At 43.2% G+C, this 17,232-nt stretch overlaps 1 protein-coding gene and 1 non-coding gene across 3 annotated transcripts in view; one reads left to right on the top strand and one right to left on the bottom strand.

The window, feature by feature from the left end:
• The window catches only part of Sil1 (SIL1 nucleotide exchange factor), a 255,443-nt gene that overhangs the window by 201,849 nt on the left and 36,362 nt on the right, over nt 1-17,232 (top strand). The gene's annotated exons all lie outside the window — the stretch shown is intronic.
• On the bottom strand, nt 6,995-7,093 carry LOC119815977. Its single transcript, XR_005285647.1, has one exon. It is a non-coding gene; the product is annotated as a small nucleolar RNA U13 (small nucleolar RNA).

Raw genomic sequence — 17,232 nt, 5'->3', positions numbered from 1 at the left:
CCTATCATGTCTTTTGATGCTGATGTTGCTGCTTCATGAGAGTGTTTATATGCCTGCCTGGGTTAATTGCTTAATAAGTTCTTCCATGCACATTTCTGTGGATGAAGAGGTCTCTTCCCCGATGTTAAACATCAATTATTCCAAGATCAAGAAAAAGATGGCAGAAACATAATTGACATGGCTACTGAAATAAAATTTGTTCCTTTATTTAAACATGATTAACACCCAATTGAGGGTCACACATACTCATTTTCTGCTTATTATTTTCTGCTTATTGCCCATGTATAATAAGATAGATGAAGTCTGTGCAGATTATGCAGAAATGTGTATGCTGACTGTTAGTTAGCAGGTTCCTATTTCCATAGCCACTTTCTTTTAAAAGCCCCTTTCTTCTTGAAGTAAGTTATTTTCATTGACCTTTTTGTGGCCTGATCTCATCCCATAGTAGCCCTCTTAATGCCTGCTGCAGTCTGGCTACCAGGAGTCTCAGACAAGTCCTTTTTGCTTCTGTAAGAAAGGAAGTTTTAGAAAACCTTGTGCATTTCAGAAGCCATACAGCTTTCTGTAGTCTGGTTTTGCTTCTTCTCAGCAAACTGGCTGCTTTTCTTTCCCTTCGTCTCTTTGCAAACCTCTACTCTGAACTGACACCAGTTGAAGGATGAAGAAGCTGGTGTCTGCTGCAGCGAGCACCGGCCTCGCGAGTCACACAGCCCCTTCTGGTGCATTTGTTGCTTTGTATCTGCCTTTAATGCCCATGTTCATATTTACACATGTACAAATTTTTATACATTTACACAAATGTGTGCAATACTTTTATTTGAACTGTCCACAGTGTATATGATATGATGAAACCTAGTATATAAAGGGATATACATGTGTTACCAGCCATAGGATTTTGCACGAGTTCTAATTGGTCTTATTAATAAAAACCTGGAACCAGAGGGCGGTGGTGGGGTACTCCCTTAATCCCAGCACTCGGGAGGCAGAGGCAAACGAATCTCTGTGAGTTCGAGGCCAGCCTGGTCTACAAGAGGTAGTTCCAGGACAGACTCCAAAGCTACAGAGAAACCCTGTCTCGAAAAACAAAAGCAAAAACAAAAACAAAACAAAAAACAAAACAAAACAAAACAAAAAAAAAAACCCAGAGCCAGATATCAGGGCAAATGCTGAAAGATCAGAGAGAAAGAAGCAAAATACAGCCAACTCTTATTAATTCTGCTGAAAAGAGACCGAACAACTGTCTCCTTTGCCTTAAATGCCTCTCTCCACCCAACCATATCACCTTCAGACCTCTGTGGTTAACTAGTGGCTGGCTCCACCCTCTGGTCTTCAGGCAAGCTATTTGTTAGAGTCCAAACAGGATATTGCCACTGTAGAAAGGTATCTTCTTTAACCACTCTCCTCAGCATCTTCCTAGGAACCTCCCTGGCAGACGTTGGTTGAAGATGTTCTCAAGGAACCAGTGTGTTCCCGAGCATTGCGCATGACCCCCATGCTCTCTTGTGCTCTTCCCAATGTTTTACCTTTAATTTGAAAATAAGTTTTGATTATTTTATATATGATTATTTTGCCCACATGTGTATGCATGTCACATGCATGTCTGGTGCCCAAGGAGATCAGAAGAGGGCATCAGATTCCCCAGAGCTGGAATTTGGATAGTTGTGAGCTGTCATGTGGGTGCTAGGAACTAAACCTGGATCCTCTAGAAGTACTCCTGAGGCCATTGAGGCAGCTCTCCAGCCCTAATTACCGTAATGTTTAACTACTTGGCCAGTGTCTTATTACCATGACCCATTCTGTCTTTAGTCTTTAGTTCCTTAGTGAATTTCTGTGCTAGGCTGTGTCTTCCCCTTTCTCTTCCTGATGGCTTTGTGGGCTCACTTAGGATCAAAATTGTTAGTTTCATTGAACATTTATTTTAATCCCTGTCATCTGTTAGATAACTTTGAAATTTATTTCCTATTTTAGTATCTTTTAGTGTTCAGCCACCACCATGTCCCTTACCTTATGTCTTATATCTTCATGCTTCCCATTGAACGTCCTTGTTGTCCCTGTTGTGGGCTGTGCTCTGTGTTTTCCCTGCTGCAGTCTGTGTTCCTCACTCTTCCCCTCTGGGCATGTTCCTCCTAGTCCACCAGGGATTCAGTGTGCACCGCTTCCCTTCTGCCTCCAGCACAGCTTAATGACGTTTACTTTTCTTCCCTTTATTTCCAAACATCTTGAAAGAATAAATTAAAAAGGATACTAATGAATTGCATTACGTAATATACTCAAACCCACTATTTTTCCAATCTGGTTTCTGTCTCTCTATGCCTGAAGATTATCAAGAGTGCTTTGCCAGCACTGACACCTCTCTAGCAGTCAACAGTGTCAGCCGTGACATTCCTTGGAAACTGTGTGTCATTGCACTCCCTTGTCCATAACTGATTATTTGCCTCCTTTGTTCTGTGCTGGCAATTCAACCCCAGGCTTCACACACACCAAGCATGTGCTCTACTGCTGAGCTCCGTCCCCAGCCCACCACATCAGCCTTCTGCTGTCTCCCACTGTAGCCTCTCACCAAGAATCTTCCAGCCTCGTCCTCTCTGCTCATCTGCTAATGGCTTTTTCTTCCTGTGGTTTTAAACACCCTCTAATTGTGAATCACTACAAAGTCTGCATTCAAGTCTAGTCCTTCTCCTGAGATTCCCTCATGCTGGATTCTGCCATGCTGCCTGAACCTCACATTCTTAAGAGGAGAAAGTTGAATTTATTATTGTTTTTTTTAAAACTAGGTTTTTCTTCTCACGTTCTCTTTTCATCTCTCTTGTCACAGTTGTTGTTGTTCCTCCACCTTGAAACCTCGGATGCTGTTTGAGTCTGTGCTGTCTTCACTCCCGTCAGTAAACCAGGCTTGCGGGTTTTCATCTCCACTGCTCTTATCTCCTGAGCTGTTCCTCTTCTTCACTGACTTTAGAGAATCTTGACTTTGTAAATTCAGTGTCTTGTCCAGAATGAGAAAGTCCCGTGTCGTCCCCCCTCCTCCCGCCCCCGTGAATAATCTAAACCAAGCACGGTAATCCCAGTCTCTATGGCTACGGGTTGATTTTAGACATGGGCGAATGACCTGGTTCTGACTGATGCAGCATAGAGAGATCCTGGTTTGAGACCTTCTGCAAGGATTTAGCTCCTGTGAGTAGAAGGCTCAGAGGGAGGCCACACCCACTGCTGTTTGCCTTGACTGGCCTGTCTTGGAGCCACAGCAGCCACCTTGGACCAGCGAACTGAGAAGCACAAGGACAACAGACCAGTAAGCTGAGGAGGAAGATGGTGAGGACAGACAGAAGGAGCCTGTGTCCTTCTTGATGCTGTGGAGACACTATAGTGGTGTTTGGAGATACTCATTTTCAGCCTCTTTTTGTGAAAAATAATTAAATATCTTCACTTTTTTTGAATCATGGTTGATTATTATTGAACTGATCCTTGTAACCGAACTTACATTCATATTGATAAATTTCCAAACTCCCTCTCAGATATTTTAGTGGTATTCCTCTTGCATCTTCAGAGTACTTGTCTCAGTTTGCAACTATGTAGTTTTTTGATTCCTCTTTATTTCCCTGACTAGGTAGTACTAGAGAAGATAGGGTAACTTGAACTTTGCTTGTTCTTTATTATATAACACAGACCTGGCCTTAAATGGATGGTCAGGAAATAATTATTGGAAGAGTAAATGAAGAAGCGAATGAAAGTAATACCTACAAAATTAATTACTCGTGAGATAATGAACGAGGCTGAATGGAGAGTGTTTTTATTATTAATGATGTAATAGTGGATGATTCAGATACCACACCTTGACCCTTTAAGACCTAAGCCCTTGGAAATGAGTGTGTTACCCTACTGGCTCAAGGCCCAGAAAATAGAAGGCTAAAAATTGGGATGAGGTCAGACGTTGGAGTTGCCAGCATTTAAATAAAAGTTTAAATGTGACCCATAGTTCTCATGTGACATTTTGCCTCAAGTTCTTATTTTCTGCACTTCTCCAGAGACAAGGGAGGTATTCAAAAGCATGTTTCTGATAAGTGATTAGTGTAATGACCAAGACTGGCCCAGGCAACTGGATAGCCATGGCTCATGCGCTGCATTCAGAATCTGGTTAGTGGTTTTCAGACGACAGTGACAAGTGGAAAACGAGCTCTCGGCCTGACCCGCTGCCTTAAGCACTGAAGAGATCAAGACTTCGCTCTGGGAAAGGAGGCGCTAGTCACTTAATGAACTTGTCTCCTCACATTTCTTTTGAATCCATCTCTGGTGTGCTCCTGCCTCCTCCACATTCACCTCTGCTCCTTCAGACTTTTCAGTATTGAATATGCCTTTTAATTTCTTCTTGCCTAGCCCCAGACCACAAAGTTCTTTTCTTTATCTTCAGTTTTATTAGCATTTGTTGCCTGGACATCTAAACTGACTCTTTAATACATTGACTGCTTCGTAGCTCATCAATCCTTTCATCTATTTCCTCAACAAAAATGAATGCTTTGGAGGAGTAGGAATGGGTACCCAAGTCCACAGCACTTTGCAGAGTGTAAGTCTATTTGGCTACTTTAAGAATAAATGGTTTTCTGTTCTACATGGGAAGTAGAAAAAGACGAGATCTCCTGAGTAAATTGGGAGCATGGGGACCATAGTTAGAAGGGGAGAGGGGGAGGAAAGGAGAGGAGCAGAGAAAAAAATATATAACTTAAAAAAAATTTAAAAGAGAACTGGAAAAAATAAACAATTCTCAAAAAAAATAGTCTAACACAAAAACTAAAACTACTAAAAATCAGAGAAAAATGGTGTCACCTAGAGCAGTGGACTTGTAATTTTCTATACTTCATTTTGTTTGATTTTTTTTCTACTAAGTATATATTTGTAATTAATACAGTAACAAAACAAATCAGAGTAGACCTGAAGATTTCTATATTTAATAAATTTTCCAAGAATCAAAATACCTGGAAATGTGAGATTAAATATTTGAATGTTTCTTTACACACTCGCTAAACTCAGCAGAAGAAATGGTAGGACAGTTTCTTTGCATAACTTCAGGGAAAATTAGTAACATCAAACCTTTATGTGGGGCTGGAGACATGGCTCAGTGGTTAAGAGCATTGCCTGCTCTTCCAAAGGTCCTGAGTTCAATTCCCGGCAACCACATGGTGGCTCACAACCATCTGTAAATGAGGTCTGCTGCCCTCTTCTGGCCTGCAGACACACACAGACAGAATATTGTGTGCATAATAAATAAATATTTAAAAAAGAATAAAAAAACCTTTATGTGGTAGCTCTGAAAGAAAGTACAGAAATCATAAATCCAAATAAAACTGAAATCCTAAGAGGCACAGAACACTGGAACAGACGCTGCCTGGGTGGGGACTTTGCCATCCTCTCGTGGCTGAGAGCTTCCAGCTTCAGCTCAAAAGTTACAGGAGACAGAATTTAGGACCTCTGAATGAGAGAATAGAAAAATGAAGTCTTGTTGTTAAAAGGAGTTGTTCATACGGCTTGACTATGAAGAGAGAGGTTCTCAGGACCACTCTAGACTGCACTTACGTTGAAAACTGCACCCCTTTTACAGTCTGGAAACCTCGAACCACTACACCGTCACTATTTCTGTCTCTTCCTGTGACTACTCATTTTTCTAGTATTTTGAGCTATGATTGTTAAATATATATATATACATGTGGTTCTAGTAACTTCATGCCTATACCTTGTATCATTAGTAGAAGTATCTTAGCTCCTATGAAGTTATATTTGTCCTAAAGTTTATTTGATATTTATTTAATACATCCACTAACCTTGTATTTGGGGGGGTATATCTTTTCATCTCTTTTCTCTCAGTATTTATTAACCTTATATTCTAGATATATATTTTGTTATATAGGAAATAGTTAGACTGTGTGTGTGTGGATATGTGTGTGTGGTATGTTTTAGTTACGTTTCTATTGCTGTGCAGAGACACCACGACTTATAAAAGAAAGCATTTAGCTGGGGCTTGCTCACAGCTTCCGAGGATGAGTCCGTGGCCAGCATGGCAGCAGGCAGTCAGGCTGCTGGAGCAGCAGCTACAAGCTTTTATCCTGACTTGCAAGTCGGTGGAAGCCGAGTCTGGACCTGGCTCCGGCTTTTGAAGCTTCCAAGTCCACCCCAGTGACACACTCCTCCAATAAGGCCACACTTCATAATCTTTTTGAAAACAGTTACACCAGGTGGGGGACCAAACATTCAAATATGGGAGCCTAAGGGCCATTCTTATGCAAATGACCACGTGCTGTCCATGTATTTGTGCACACGTGTGTGCTCGTTCTTACACCTGTGGGGACTTGCGTTTGATCCTGGGTATCTTCCTCAGTGATTCTCCACTGTGTTTTTATTTTTAAGATCAGTTTATTTTATTTTGTGCATATGAATGTTTTGCTTGCATATACACATGCCGTGCATGTGTGCCTGGTGCCCTTGGAGGTCAGGAGAGGGCTTTGGGTCCCTTGGAACTGGAGTGACACAATTGTGAGCAACCTTATAGGTGCTTGAACCCAGCCGAGCCATCTCTCCAGCAATCGACTTCATTTTTTGAGACAGGGTCTCATGTAGGCCAGGCTGTCTTAAACCCCTCTGTAGGTGAGGGTGGCCGTGAACTTGTGATTTTCTTTCCTCCACCTCCTGAGGGCTGGGATTAAAGACGCACACCACCAGGACAAGTGTGTTGCCAGTTTTGTGACTTTGCCTTTTAAGAGCAGTTAGTTTACTATTTTTAAAAATGTTTTTATTTGTATCTAATTATCAGCAGATTTCATCATTATATGTCCAAGTATGATTTGTTGTAGCGTGTCCTCTTCGGCTCTCCATGTGCTATTTTAATCTACAGACTTCAGCCATGAAAATTTTCTGGTTTATTACCAGTTCTGTGTGCTCCATCAGCTCTCCCCCATCTTCTCTATTGCGGATGGGATTGCACATCTGTTTCTAGCATCTCTCTTTCCCATGTCAGATGGGTAATGTGCTGACATCATAGCAAAATTTGAGGAGACATCTCACACAGCAGCATGAAAACCCAGTTATCAACTAGAAAACACAAAAGGATCTCTCTATAAGTGTCTTTGTCTTTATGTCTTACAGGGTGATTTCATTCACTTAACAGATTTTTTTTCCTTAAGTGTGTTTACTGTGTTTATCACATCTATGAAGTTGTTAGTATTAGATGACTATATTTTTCACTTCTGGGAGTTTCCTGCTAATTATTGCTTTAATTGAATTGAGAATTTCAGTATGTAGCATTTTGATTATTGTTCGATTGAAATGATTTAAACTTTAATTGTGGTTCTTTGATTAATATGCAATTATATTTCTCAATTTCCAAATACAGAGGAAAGTTTCTATTCAGTGTTTGTTGTGAACATTGAGCTTGTAGCTAGATAAGTGCCGTGGTTACAGTCATTTGAAATAAGTTGAGATTTTCTGTATGGTTAGTTTTTTGTTACGGTTGGATGAATTCCCCCAAAGGTCTGTGCATTAAAGGCACTTTTGGAAATAGTCAACCCTTGGGGGAGGAGGCACTAATTGAGACAGTCCCCGGAAGTGGATTGTGGGGCCACACGCAGTCTCTGCCTGCTTCCTGGCTCATTAGTTCAGTGGTTTGCTCCACTTAACTACATGTACCTTGTCCTCAGACTGAGCTCAAGGGTGCCACCTGATTGTGGACTGGGACCTCCAGAATCAGGAATCAAGATACCCCTTTTCTCTTTACAAATCGACTCCTTCAAGCCGGGCAGTGGTGGCACAAACTTTTAATCCCAGCACTCGGGAGGCAGAGGCAGGCAGATCTCTATAATTTCAAAGCCAGCCTGGTCTACAGAGCTAGTTCCAGGACAGGCTCCAAAGCTACACAGAGAAACCCTGTCTCAAAAAACAAACAAACAAACAAAAAAACAAAACAAAAAAGAAAGAAAAAAAAAAAGAAAACAATTGACTCCTTCAGCTGTTTCTTTATAGTAACATGAAGCTGACTGATAATGCCAGTGTCCTTCTTTTGTAAGTGTCCTGGATATACATGGCTGAAAAGAGAGTGCATTCCGTTCTCTGAGGTCGCAGTACCTCCGTCTCCCTTCAGCCCCTTCCTTCCACATTTGTTAAGACTTGGGGATGGCACAGAAACAGTATGCCAACCATGGCTCATGTTGTGAGGTCTTATTTTTCTTACCCTGACTCGCCGAACCGGAACAGCGCTCCTGTATGCTGAGCAGCAGCAAGCCCAGCCCCAGTCACAAGGCAGTCATGGTACTCAGCAGTTGTTCATGTTGTGACTTAGCTGTGTGTTCAGTATAATAGGGTGTTAAATACATTTTTAAATTTAGAAAGGGTTTGTTGAAGTGTAAGCCTATCATAAGTCAAACCTCTGTGTGTGTATTATACATATCTGTACCCATGTATATATATGGTCACATATTTATTATTCACTACGTGTAGAAATGCACACATTATATAGTAAGGTGTCAAATTCCATTTGTCTAAAAATGTCATAATTTTGTTCTTGAACAAGTATTTTCTCTAGGTATAGAATTCTAGATAGCATTTACTTTAACAATCAATGTGTGTTCTATCATGCCTTCCTTCCATTGTTCCTGTTGAAATATAACTTTGAAAGACTCTTCCCCCACCTAATTTAAGATTTCCTCCAGAAGTTTTTGTTATTTTACATGATTATATGTGTAGTTGTAATTAATACGTATTCCTTCTTGGAATTTGTTAAGCTTCTTCAGTCTGAATGTGTTTCTTTCATCTTCCTACTATTCCCAGCCGTCTCTGGAATACTACCTCTGCTTCCGTGTTTCTCCTGTTCCTGGGGCTCCCGCTGACTCTGCGTTGGGCCTTCTTACTTGGTTGTCCTGTGTTTTGACATGTCTCCTTAGTTCTTTCTACATCACATCTCTGCTGCTGCAGTCCGGATAATTTTGTGCAGCTTGTTTTTTTGTTTGTTTACTTTTATTCCCTCTGCTGTGTCAAATCCACGAAGGAATCTGTGCGTTAAACATTTAGCCATGGGCTTATAATTCTACTTTTAGGACCTTTGTTTCTGTTTGCTAAAGTCTGGCGTGTGTCTTTTTCCTCTCTTCCTGTTCACCGTGCCCACTTGCAAGGCTGCTGGCATGGAGGGCAGTTGACAGTAGCACCCCTGCCTCGTCCAGCTCTGCAGCTGCCGTTTGCCCTGTGATGTATCCCTCGTCTGCTTTCTTCCCCCTTCTGCTCATTGTTTTGTTTGTTCGCTTTTGTGTTTTTGGTGTCCTGAGTCAGTCTGGGTCTGTAGCTCAGGCTGTCCCTGAACTCACTGTGCCCTCAGATTTGCAGCTCTTCTTAGTGTTGGGATTACAGGTCTGTGCCACCACACCTAACCTTTTAATTTAAAAAAACAAAACTATTTGAATCCAGTCAGGAAATTTTCTTCTTTTAGAAAGGACTGATATTTCTGACAGGTGCCTGGCATTAAAAATCCAGGACTATCTCACATGAAGCTCACAGCTTTTGCAGCTTCCCAGGCGCTCAGGGATGTGAAGCCACAGGGAGTCTGGGCTGCAGCTTGAATGGCTCACTTTAGCTCTGTGCTTTTCACCCATTCTTTGTGCCCAGTTGTTCAGTTATTGCTCACGCTGTTGTTCTGAATTACTTTTAACTAGGACCCAAGTCGTTAAACTCCTAGGATAAGTGTGGAGAAGATTCCCATGTTGGGAAGGAGCTCTTGTCTTTGATGTACTTGCCTTTTTTCCTACACGGTTGAAGGGACCGAAAGTCAGTTTGACTCTGAGTACGTGGGCCTGAGTGGCTTCAATACCATCCTCCTTACCCAAATCCCTTTCTCAGCCTCTGGTCTAAGGTTCCCATGTTTTTTGCTCTTCAGTTTTGAAACAGGATCTCGTTTGTGTTGCTCAGGTTAGTCCTCCTGCAGTAGCATCTCCATGATGGGAATTTTGTGCTTTTGTATGCTATTGAGGAGTTTTTTCAGGGGGCTACATAGCAAGACTTTATCTGGAACGTATGAAAAGCAAAGCTTTTAGTTGTTTAAGTTAAAATGTAATTACATCATGTGCCTCTTTCCTCTCTCCAACCTTTCCGTGCTACTCCCCCGCCCACTGAGAAGATCAAAAGTTACACACGATGCTTGATTTCAGAAGATAGGTGTGTCTGCATGTTATAGGAAGTAGCCAGTGGCTATTGATGGAAACAAGCAATTAAAACCAAAATAACAAAAATCAAGCACTATTAGTTTCCTTACTGAAGACTTATTATTTCTAGTATCTTTCAGCTTTTTTTTTTTGAATTCACCTGCTCCTAATGCTTACAAACATTTTTAAACATTCTCCATTTTAAATGGTCCTAACAGCTACTTTCATGTATATCTGTTCTTGACAAGAATGATTTTTGTGTGTTTAATGATGCAGCATGATGTGGGCATTTTGTAGTGTTTGTGTACATGCTTTACCCGTGTTTATATCTGTTATGTATATGTTTGCTTAGGTAGGTATGATAAAGTTGTGTGTGTATCTCAGTTTCACCTTCATCAAGGGGCTCTATGTTGGATTTTATTTCTTTTCTCATCTATTAAAATTGTCATGTAATATATGACTTCATTTTGGTGAGCTTACTTATATATTATCTAATAGAGAATCGCCCCTACATTTTTGCAGTGAGTGTTCCTGGCCATTGTATTAGTTATATATTGCTACTTAAGTTACTGCAAGCAATGACTGTAAACACTGCACAGGTATTCTATCACATATGCCGTCAGGAGTCTGCATTTGATTTAACTATGTCTTCTGTGTTTTTGTAGCCAGTTTGTCACCTGGAGCTTGAGTCTTATGTGGGATTTGATTGGGGGCATCTTCCTCTGAGCTTGTGTGATTGTGAGCAGAATTTAGTTCTTGATAGACTGTCAGACTAAAGGCATGTTTTGCTTGCTAGAAGTTTCAGCCCCTTGTCACATGGCCACCCCAAACTGCTCCCATCATGCCCGTTTGTCTCTTCAGATAGTAAGTGGGCTGGTGTGGAGGCTCAGTGAGCCTAAGTATTTGCTATGGAAGCCCAGTGGCCTGAGCTTGATATCCAGAACCCACGGTGGAAGGGGAGGACCAACTCCTAAAGTTGTCCTTTGCTCATTGTAAGCTTACACACACACACACACACACACACACACACACACACAATTTGATTAAAAGACATCTTTTTAAAAAGCCACTAAAGAAGAACATTTCTCAGCAAACATTAGTCGTGTGTATGAGTGTTCGTGTGTGATGGTACATGTATATATACACAGTGTACATGTATGCCTGTGGAGGCCAGTGGTCAACCTTGATTAGGAACTGTCCACCTTGGTTCTTGAGATCCCAGGGACTCACTGATTAGGCCGTAATCCCCAAGGAGACTCCTGGCTCCACCCCCCAGCACCAGGATTACAAATTGTGTTTGCTAGGTGCCAAAGTCAGGTCCCCCTGCTTGTGACAGTAACTAGGTTGTTAGTCACATACATAATCTTGTCATCTTTACTGTGTTCTCTTGTTTAGAGGTAAGGCACACATTCATACTCTAGATAGGGGAGGGTTATGGTTTTAATCTATATGTTATGAATTTGGCTGTAGGTGATAGAATTTTAGCATAACATAATGTTTATTTCTTCCTCATGTAACAACTTCAGGTCAGATGCCTAGGGTTGGTGGCAGCTCTGTTTCAGGTAGACCCTGGAGTTTCCAGGTCCTTTCAGTCATGCTGTGGTGCCTAAGAAGTTACCCTTTCCTCCAGAGATCAGGGTAGCAGAGAGCTGTTGAGGAGACTCCCTTTGAGTCTCTTAGGGAGGGTCCCAAAGACTGTCAGTGCTCCCACCTGTGTCTTGTTGGCCCAAACCAAGTCCCACGGCCAATTCTGGCTGCCGAGTAGGTTGAGAAAGAAATGGAGTCTGTATTTGTTCAGCAAAAATTATGCTTCTGTGGAGGACTGCAGAAGCAGATCCCGAGCAACAGAGGGTTTCTTCCACATGTAGCTTTAAGTAAAATAAGAGCTATTTGATCTGTGCTTTGAAAAAAAAGTCATAAGGTTCCCTGGGTTTTGACATTTGAAAAGCTAGCTCCAGGCATTATCAGTGACTCAGCTTCTTTATGTTTCTCTATTTGGAGCAGGTCTATTTTTAGTGTTTGTGCTGCTGGTGATTGAACCCAGAGCTTTGTCTATGCCAAGTACGTGTTCTACCAGTGTAGGGGTTCGTCTTCGTCAACCCTCACTCCATTTGGGATCCCCCAAAAGATACACCTCGGGGTGTCTGTGACAGTGTTTGCAGAGAGCTTGAATGGAAGGAAGACCCACACAGACTTTGGTGGTAGCATCCATTGGCTGAGGGGAACATAAGCTAAGCATCAGTATCCGTCTCTCTGCTTCCTGACTGCAGACTCAGTGCCACCAGCCTCTTCATACCTCCACAGCCATGCCTGTCTTCCACAGTGCTGTCCTTCCCACGGTTACGGCCTTCCTGTGGTGACATTCTTCCCATAGGCTATTTCTGCCGTGGATTTTTGTCACAGCATCTAGGATTGACACCATCATGGAGGCACAGTCCTAGACTCCTGGTTTGGTGATTTCAATTAAGATGGTTATGGTGGTGCACACACAAAAATCCTATTATAAGCTGTATACTTGGGAAGTTGAGGCAGGAGGATTACCATGGGTTTGAGGCCAGCCTGGACTACATAATGAGTTAAGGCCAGTATGGGCACATAGCAAGACTCTGTATTTAAAAAAAAAAAAACTGGATATGTTGGTGCACACCTTTAGTCCCAACACTCAGGAGGCAGTGGTCGTGCAGTTCGAGGCCAGCCTGATCTACAGAGTGAGTTCTAGGACAACCAGGGAAATCTTGTCTCAAAAGAAAGAAAGAAAGAGAGAGAGAGAGAGAGAAGAAAAGCAAGAAAAGGAAAGGCAAAAGTTGTGCAAGTTTGTTACTATGTGATTTTTAATTTTTATTATGTATTGTTTATTTATTTTAGCTATTCTTGAAATTAGACCCAGGGCTTTGCACATGCCAGGCAAACACTCCACTACTAAACTACATGTGCCCAAGGGTCCCATGTGATGATGTGTTCCCAGTGGGATGGGCAGGCTTCTTTAAACCCTGTGCTCTTTAAGCACAGAGAGGACTACACTGACCTAGATGAGGTGTGCCAGGGTGTGAGGAAAAGGAGCTCGGGGGCGATGACTTTCCACAGAATATAACATTTAATCACCACAGCAACTTGAGGTAATAGTGTCCTGGCTTTACAGAGAAGAACATTATCCAGGGGCCCACAGATAATTTATAGAAGAGTTAGCCATAAACCCAGATGACCAAACTATATTCTGTAGTGAAGATCGACAGATCTCACAGAGAGGGACATTCCTCTGAGTGTTTTGAGTGAAGTCTCTTGTGTCCTTAATGGTTATACAACATTTGAATCTGACATTGGGGGATTATGGAGAAAGATATGAGTAGAGAAGAGTTGGGGTTTCTTATAGAATCCAGGACTACCAGCCCAGGCATGGCACCACCCCATTCATCTCCCTCAGAGCTCAGTGGTGGTGGTGCATGTCTCTAATCCCAGCACTCAGGAGGCAGAGGCAGGCAGATCTCTGTGAGTTCGAAGCCAGCCTGGTCTACAAGAGCTAGTTTCAGGACAGGCTTTAAAGCCACAGAGAAACCCTGTCTCGAAAAACAAACAAAAAATCTCCTTCAGACTAGCCTGCAGCCTGATCTTATGGAGGCATTTTCTCAGCAGAGGCTCTTTCCTCTCTGATGACTCCAGCTTGTATCAAGCTGACTTGAAACTAGCCAGCACAGGAGGTGACTGTGAGCCTCACTAAGCCTCATTAGCTGCTTGATAATTGCAGTCTCTCCCCATTGGGGGTCAACCCTGAAAACAGCTCTGACTATCCTGTTTAGGAGACTAGGGAGGTAGCGCACAAACATATGGACCTGTGTTCTAATCCTCAGGGTTACATTGTGTAAACCCAGTGCTAGGGAAGCAGAAACAGGAAGATCCCTTGGCTTGCCAGCCAGACAACTTAGCTGAATTGGTGGGCTCCAGGTTCAGTGAGAGACCTTGTGTCAAAAAAAAAAAAGAGATAGAGAGTATTGAGGAAAATACCTAATAGCACACCCCTCTGTTCTTCACACACATGCACACAAACACACACACATACACGCACGCACACGCACATGCACATGTGCAGAGGGGGGGCGGCGGAGGAATAATGCTGATTTGACTGGAGTAAGATGTTTTGAAGGAGGTTTCTTTGGGTTTTTTTTTTATTATTGTTTGTTTGTTTTTGTTTTTCAAGACAGGGTTTCTCTGTGTAGCCCTGGCTGTCCTGGAACTAGCTCCTGAACTCACAGAGATCTGCCTGCCTCTACCTTCCGAGTGCTGAGATTAAAAGCATGTGCCACCACACCCAGCTACAGCAAGTTTATTTTTATGAAAAACCCTATCCTTTCTGAGAGGTTTATCTCTAATATTTTAGTCACAGGGTCATAGGTGGAACTCCTGCATTGCACTTCTAAGCTTCCTGTCAGACACTTCTTAACGCTTTGTTTGTTGAATTCTAATCAACAAAAATTTCTTTCCCAACTCTGCTTCTGCTGGTATCCATTACTTGGAAGAATGGTAAAAAGGCTAGGGAGAGGGCAGTAATTGAAAGATGGCAGGAAATCTTGACCCTGTGCCCTGTAGATCAGCATTATGCTTTTCAGTCCTGCACTGACATTTGGTGAGGGAGCCTCCATTTCAGGAAGTTGGCTGTATCCCATTATCTCTGAAGTACACTGTGTTTAATGAACAGCGTTGAGTAAAGAGGCTGTCGTGTGATTATAGAACAGAAGGATCCTTGTATTGGACAGCCCATAACCCCTTTGTTTCAGGGAACTCTCCAAGAGTGACGTCCCATGCTGTTTCCCCCACTGTATTTCACTGGCATACACAACCTTGAGGCTTAAGACCAATTTATTTCTATCCCATTTTCTCTCCACTTACTCTGCATTTCATCAGCTGCTTTGGTCCCATCACCACACAGCCAGGCTGCTGGGGAGAGATCACAGCCAGACCCCAGGGCTCTAGCCTGCACCCAGGGCATCTGGTCACCATGTCACACAGCCAGGCTGCTGGGGAGAGATCACAGCCAGACCCCAGTACTCTAGCCTGCACCCAGAGCGTCTGGTCACCATGTCACACAGCCAGGCTGCTGGGGAGAGATCACAGCCAGACCCCAGGGCTCTAGCCTGCACCCAGGGCATCTGGTCACCATGTCACACAGCCAGGCTGCTGGGGAGAGATCACAGCCAGACCCCAGTACTCTAGCCTGCACCCAGAGCGTCTGGTCACCATGTCACACAGCCAGGCTGCTGGGGAGAGATCACAGCCAGACCCCAGGGCTCTAGCCTGCACCCAGGGCATCTGGTCACCATGTCACACAGCCAGGCTGCTGGGGAGAGATCACAGCCAGACCCCAGTACTCTAGCCTGCACCCAGAGCGTCTGGTCACCATGTCACACAGCCAGGCTGCTGGGGAGAGATCACAGCCAGACCCCAGGGCTCTAGCCTGCACCCAGGGCATCTGGTCACCATGTCACACAGCCAGGCTGCTGGGGAGAGATCACAGCCAGACCCCAGTACTCTAGCCTGCACCCAGAGCATCTGGTCACCATGCCAGAAAGGAGATTGCCTTGGGCCTTCGGTACTCTGACTGGAACATACATACAAGATGATTTAGACAATAGAGACTCCTGTCCTGGAGTCTTCTGTGCGTAGCACCCACAAAAGGAGAAGAATACAGAAGATTGTAAGCTTATTAGAATGAAACAAAGAAAAATAAAAGGTGGGAAACCAACCGGAAAGCATATGCAAAATAAAATGAAACCACCTGTCCAGTTCCTGGGAGCCCTCTCTCTGTTACTTCTGTGATTAGCAGTCATTTTGATTTTCACAACAAGAGACCAGAGACCGCTGGAGCAGGGCATATGACTGGGAATTCTGGGGATCCTAGAGGGACTTTACACCACAGTGTTACTCTGGCACCCATATCTAAGCAAGTGTCATTTTACAGTCTTCTTATTCTGAGGCAAAACTCTTTTGGGTTAGCATAGACCCAACTTACAGGGGAGCCAAAATTCAAAGAGAAGCAAAGGCCAAGGAGTAGATGGCCTAGAAGTAAGTTTGTGGGACTTTTCTCAGCCAGGAAGACAAGAATGTAAGCTTTGGAGCATACATGTGTCACTTAATATGGAATCCTTGTTGCTTAGATGCCTTTGCTAGAGAACTGAGAACAGCTGATCAGTGGATGGATGGAAGGGCCTCACTTCCCACTCAGTGCCTCTGCTAAAGAGATTTGTTCAAAACCACTGAGCCAGCTGGCAGCAGAGCGAGATGAGTCAGAAGCTCTTTCTCAGGCTAGGATCTGGCTTTCACGTGGCATTTCTTGCCCAGTTAGAGAGCTCCTGGGATCCGAAGGGATGTGTCTCCACAGGATCACACAAAGCCCTTCCTAGCCTGTGACTCACTAGGATTTTTTTACTTTGTAAGATGAGAAACGATTGGAGGCTGATGAAGCAGAGGGTGCATAGTGGGGCAGCTGGGCATGCTCTACAAAGCCAGGCTCTGTTCCTGGCTCTCCCTCTCTATCCTCCCTCCCTGCCCCTCTCTTCCTTTCATCTCCATATTCCCCTGTGCTGCTACAACCTGTTGGCAGGTAGGCCTATAACCACTGGGGACATCTTTCTCTGGCTGTGGCTGCTCTTAATCCTGTTTTCTTGAAGTCTGTACGTGAAGGCTCACTAACACCGTGCAACTGAGAGATGGGGAAGGCTTGTTTTCCCCTGGACTGTGGTTGATTAGTGTCTGAGTTAATTTACCTAGGCGTTGTATCTTCAACTCTGATTGGTAATATAGTCACATGATTCATAGTGCAAAGGGCACAGAGGGGCATGCTGACTCTCAGCTTCCCTTCAGGGCAGCCACTGTCACTGTTTCTGCCAGAGATGCTTATTCATATTTGAGTCATTTTTACATAAAAGGCAAATACACGATTCCTCTTTGTTACTAAGTTCTTTTTATTTAATTAACTTTTTAGGTGGTATGCAAAATAATGAGTTTTGTTTCAATATTTTCATATATAAAATCTTGTACTCTGCTCATTTATGGACATAATACTATAATGCCTCTT

The sequence above is a fragment of the Arvicola amphibius genome, chromosome 5 (genome assembly GCF_903992535.2).
Source record: "Arvicola amphibius chromosome 5, mArvAmp1.2, whole genome shotgun sequence".
In the NCBI taxonomy this organism is placed as follows: Eukaryota; Metazoa; Chordata; class Mammalia; order Rodentia; family Cricetidae; genus Arvicola; species Arvicola amphibius.
This window is presented reverse-complemented; position numbering and strand designations above follow the sequence as displayed.